The sequence below is a fragment of the Apium graveolens genome, chromosome 2, assembly GCF_009905375.1.
Source record: "Apium graveolens cultivar Ventura chromosome 2, ASM990537v1, whole genome shotgun sequence".
Classification (NCBI taxonomy): Eukaryota; Viridiplantae; Streptophyta; class Magnoliopsida; order Apiales; family Apiaceae; genus Apium; species Apium graveolens.
In genome coordinates, this window is record NC_133648.1 from 25,507,769 (window position 1) to 25,513,670 (window position 5,902).

Below are 5,902 nucleotides of genomic sequence, written 5' to 3' on the forward strand. Positions count from 1 at the left end.
AATATACTATTATAGACCCTATTTTTGCCTCAACCAAAAAGATTTACAAAACCCTAATTCTCTCCATCTGCTCCTCCTTCATTACATCGTTTTCTTGGTGGATACCGGTGGAGTGCTTCACACTTGAGGAGCAGCTGCTAAGGATCTCCGTTCATCATTTTTGGATCGCCATTAAAGACCTCCATCTTTTCACTAATGTAAAGTTTCTTAAGGTAAACATACTGAACTACGAATTAAATATTATTTTTCGCATGGATCCTGCGGAGGGTTTCGGTTTTTTTTAAGATTTAAATTTACATTTTCGCTGCGTTTATGGGCTAAAAACCCTTCAATGGCATCAGAGTTACTTGCGAAAAGTTTTTAATTCGTTTATGTGTTTAACTGTTTTCGATATATGAGCATGTACGCGATTCGCCATGATTTGATGTTGATATAATATGCTTATATATGTATGGTTTTGTATATATGATATTCATGTGAGTTGTATAATCATAAGATGATTATGTAATCTATATATATAATGATATATACATGATTTATGTTTGTTCTAATTATGAGAATCATATTATATACGGATTCTGAATTGGCTGCTGCAGATTTGCTGAAATCTGGGTCTGGTGTCCGATTTACGCAAACGAATACCCTATTCCATAGTTAAACGAGCATCTGAACAAAACTGATAGTTAAAGCTATCAACGACTAATCTGCAAGGCGTTTGACGTCGTTTACTACCCGTAAACAGTGATTCTAGTTTTTCTGATTTGATTCTGATTTTTCTGATTTTTGTCATATTTTCTTTTTATGATTAGATCATGGATAATATGATATGTTAAGATCAGATTATGTGTTTTAACATGCTTTTATGTGTTGTATGAGCATGGTGGATGGTTATGGCCTTTCGACCTTAGTGTAATGGTTTTAGTTTTGGTTTTAAATACGGCTTGCATGTCGTCAATCTTTGTAATCATAAATCTCGAATGTAACTCGAGTTATTCTTGTAAGTTCATTAGATTAGTTTTACTTTCAATCATGTAATGTAATTGAAGACTCAAGAAGGCTATCCAATGGAGGTGATACAAAGAAAAAGACGAGGCATACAAGAAGACTTATGTAATAAGTAGTTGTATTTATTTCCATCACCATATTAGATTGACCTTGATCTTTATCAAGAACTTGATAAAGATCACATAGGATGGGGCCATAACCAAACATATTTACTTTATTGCACTTTACATTTACTTGTTTATTTAATTTTATATATGAGATATATGCATATGTTTACCATGCGATGATAGATTTAGGTGAACTTAAATCAATATAAGGCGTGCTCTAGAAAATCTAGAATAGGAATCGTTTTTTGCCTTAACAATAAATATTATGAATACGATCATGAGATTCTTGTGTTTATGAAACACGTAATTGAATATGAATTTTCAATATTGAGAGAAAGAATGATTCTGTCAACAACAGGTATCTATCTGTAAGAAAGGGTTATTAAGTGACGCCTCTTGACAATGCTCCACCCGATCTAGGAATCATCTGATTATCGATTATTGATTTGAAATATTTAATTTAAAAGGAAGAATCTCTTTATAATATGATTATGATTGTAACGTAATATAATCCCTCTAAAATTAAATAATATCAAGTAGTAATTGGCCAATGACACAACGGGCTTGTGTCGGTCATAGCCTTCCAATATGGTAGAAAGTGGTTCTTATTTTTAAATCATTGTCATTTCGTGCTATAGCCGAGGGCTTTGATTTCGAAATAAGAAATACTTGTCTATTACATAGAGATGTTTACATTGAATTTAAATCTAAAGGTCGATACATGCCACAGTCGTGGGCCGTTTGAGACTGATTCAATTGTACGAAATGTTGGGTTATACTTGACTTAGAATATTGAGTTTGTCGTGCCACAGCCGTGACTCAATTATTCAAGAGGCTAAAGTTATATTAGGGAATAACATAAGATGTAATTGACAAGAGTTGTCTGCCTATTGAACATCACACTTGAGGAGCAGCTGCTAAGGATCTCCGTTCATCGTTTTTGGATCGCCATTAAAGACCTCCATCTTTCCATTAACGTAAAGCTTCTTAAGGTAAACATACTGAACTATGAATTAAATATTATTTTTCGCATGGATCCTGCGGAGGGTTTCGGTTTTTTTTAAGATTTAAATTTACGTTTTCGCTGCGTTTATGTGCTAAAAAACCTTCAACTTATAAACTTACTAGTCTCCACATCTCACACTACCCCACTTCCCTCCATATAATGTGGACAGCTATATAGTTTAGTCGTATGATAAAATGTTGATTGTTGTCTATTTTAGATGTAGTTTGTTTGTTGTTATTGCAAGATATTTGGAATAAGCATTTGTTGTTAAGTACCTGATCTTATTATATTGATGGTAAAAAATTAATGGAGAAGTGAATATACTATGTTAAAAAGATTTCTTTGAAAAAAAAATCTTGCTTGTTTAATTTTAGTTGCCCCTTCTCTAGGAGAAATCATGTTATCCATTGGAATTAGACTATATATTCAAGATTTCATGTTCAGGATGTCTCTGATGTTCTCTGTCGGTTTTGTCCTTATTTCTCGTGTTTCAGCTTTCAGGGGCTCAACTATCAAGTTATGCCAGCTTCTTAAGTAAAAGGGATGTTGATTTGAGCATTCTCTTGACCAGCTCAAGCAATATTGCCTCAATCATTGTTACTCCTCTTTTGACAGACCTTCTTAAGGTCTTATTGTGTCTTCTATTCCAGTTGATGTAATTACAATTTTAATGTTGCTTTAAGCATTCTCTTGACTAGCTCAAACACTATTTCCTCAGTCATTGTTACTTCTCAAGCACTACACTTGTTTATGTTAATGTGTGTGCCCTAGAAAAATCGTTAGAGAATAGCAGGCAGTGCACCTTTGCCTTAATACGAGCTTATGACGTTGGATATGATGTTGCAGTATTTATGACTATAAACACATCCCAACGGATGACCTTGTGAAAGAGGCGACACGGTTTTTTCAAGACTTTGTCAGGTCTTTAAAGCTTGAATTTGGGACAAATAGTACTAAGCTCCGTATTTTTAAAAAGATGATTCGAGATTGCAAGGAACACAGGTTTTTAAATTTATTCCATTCATCTGTCACAATAGAAGTCAAGGATTATGAAATTCATATATTTTTTTCTTGCGCGTGTATGGAACCAAGGTTCTTTATCATGCATATATATAGATTCCAGACACATATATGTTCTTTGCATCAATAACAATAGTTAATGTTTGTTCCACCAGATATAGTCTAGATTATTGCTACTGTTTCATTCACCAGGCGTCTCTGTTTTGTTTCGTACTCTGCATTGCAGAGTCTTTGTAAGGGATATTGAATATAGGGTTTTATGTTGCTTCAATTTCACCCTGCAATTTTGTTTTAAGTTCAACAATACAGTATTTCCATATCTTTATCCACACCTTACTCGGGATGACGTTCATAGAGCAAATCATCTAATCAACAATGTCAATGTACGGTATTCACTGGCTTTGTTTTGGCTCTTTAAGTTTCTAATCTGTTAATTATGTTTACAGTTGGCCTTCCCAAACAACAAAAAAGTATGCACCACAATTATATTATTCGTCCAGTTTGTAATGCAATCACAGCTGTGGCACCTCCAGGTTTGTGCATACAATTTGGCCCATCTGTTGTCTTTAAGCAATTTTAAACCTCTCCTAGATATTTTATGCCATTATAAATTGGTGCCTTTATTGTTTTTTCTATATTAAGCAAGTGTGATTTTGACCAAACCACCTCTGAAATCCATGACGGTCCAGAAAACACTATTAATCCAACCTTCCAAGCATGGGCATTTACAGAGTATAAGGATAGATCAGGCCTTCTACATTGGTTCTGTAATATTTGGTTTAAAATAAAGTCCATTCTTGATTAAGAACTATGTTATGCATCAGTGATTTTGGCATTTGTAGTGAATTATAATTATTATAGTGCCCTAAACTAATTGGAAAAATCGAATAGCAAAATAAAAATCAGCGATGATTAAATTGGTAAGGTATTCTTGGGCCCTTGCTTTCTATCAACAAAGTAAGCTATTTATTTTCATCTCATATGTGTGCGTCAATTATATGATTCCTTTCGTGATAAATAAAACATTACTAAAGTAGAATTTTGTTTTCAAAATCTGCCCAGTTTTTGTAGTGATGTTTATATACTTAAAAATTCAAATTTCCAGGATTTTAACATAAGAATGGTTCAAAATGATGTTCTTAATGTCACTATAAAATTTTACATTTTTGGTCAAATTTTGCAGTCCATAAAATGTTGAGCAGGGCACAATGATTGTGGGAACTTGCGTTGAAGTATACTGTATACGATGTTTGTCGAGGGTGATGCAGCATAATTGGTGGTAACGATGAAGAGGAGAATTGGTCGCAGTTTATCTATATAAAAAAATTGTTAGATGTTGCTTGTGCCGATGATAGAGATGAGACTCCGACAAATGAAGAGGCAGAAGCTGTATACCTGATTTTTGAAAATGATTAATTAGAGATATTTTGGTCTATGTGTAATAATCTTAAGATGATGTGTAAATTTTGACTTCGTTGTTTTCTGTTGAGACTTATGTATTTTTTTAGACTTGGTTTGTAAGTTGGCAGAGTAGTGTTAAACTGCTTTGCGTAGATTGCTAGATTGTCTTGTGGATATACCAATTAAAGTTGGTGGTTGTTAATGAAATCTAAAGGTCATGCTTAATTTTTTAAAAAAAAATTGTGTTGCAATAGAGGGTAAAATGGTTGTCATATACTTCAAATTTTTTAATAAATGATGTTGCAATAAATTTAAGATATGTTGCAATTAACTTTAAATATATTGCATAAGTCCATGTATTGCAACAATTATCATAAAAAAAGGTTGCAAAATAATGTTGCCATAGAAAGCCTAATGTATTGCAGTGTTTTTGTATTCATTGCTATAAATGTAAAAAACGTTGCTATAAACCAAATTTGCAACTTTTTTACTCTGCTGCAATATGGTCCTAAATTCGTTACCATTAACCCTTATGACAACGAGACCAAACATTACGCCTAATTTTTCAAAAAACGTTGCCATAAACCCTATTGCAATGGATTTGTGCCATATAGCAACATATTTTTAGGGTTGCTATAGGCAATCTATGGTGTAGTGTGCACATCATAGATTTCATCGAGTTCTACGACACTTTTAAATTCAAAGGAGTTTTAGAAGATGCTATTAAGTTGAGGCTTTTCCCATTCTCTCTGCGGGATAAAGCTAAGTGCTGGTTACATTCTCTACCACAACGGTCTATCACCAAATGGGAGGATCTTGCTCAAAAATTCCTAACTAAATTCTTTCCTATGGTGAAGACTGCTGCAATTAGAAATGCACTTACTCAATTTACTTAGCAATCTGGAGAATCTTTATGTGAGACTTGGGATCGCTATAAGGAGATATTTAGAAAGTGTTCCCACCATGGGATGCCTGACTGGATGATCATTAACTGCTTTTATAATGGATTGGGTGCTACTTCTAGACCCATGCTTCATGCAACATCAGGAGGAGCCTTATGGGCTAAAAGCTATGATGAAGCGTATGAATTCATCGAGCTGATGGCTGCCAATGAATACTAGAACCCAACTCAGAGACTACCTCAGGGCAAGGTAGCAGGAATTCTGGAGGTAGATGCAGCTACTGCTATAGCTGCTCAACTTAAGGCTTTGACGATGAAGGTGGATTCTTTGGCTAATTATGGAGTTAATCAGATCACGAGTGTCTGTGGGCTTTGTGCTGGTGCCCATGAGACGGAGCAGTGTGCTATTTCTAGTGAATCAGCTCAGTTCGTGAGCAACTTTCAGAGGTCGTAGCAACCAGT

General features: G+C 34.2%; 1 non-coding gene across 1 annotated transcript; it reads right to left on the reverse strand.

Moving 5' to 3' along the window:
* Positions 1-5,402: 5,402 nt before the first annotated feature.
* On the reverse strand, positions 5,403-5,509 carry LOC141709904 (small nucleolar RNA R71). Its single transcript, XR_012570458.1, has one exon. It is a non-coding gene; the product is annotated as a small nucleolar RNA R71 (small nucleolar RNA).
* Between the last annotated feature and the right edge of the window lie 393 nt (positions 5,510-5,902).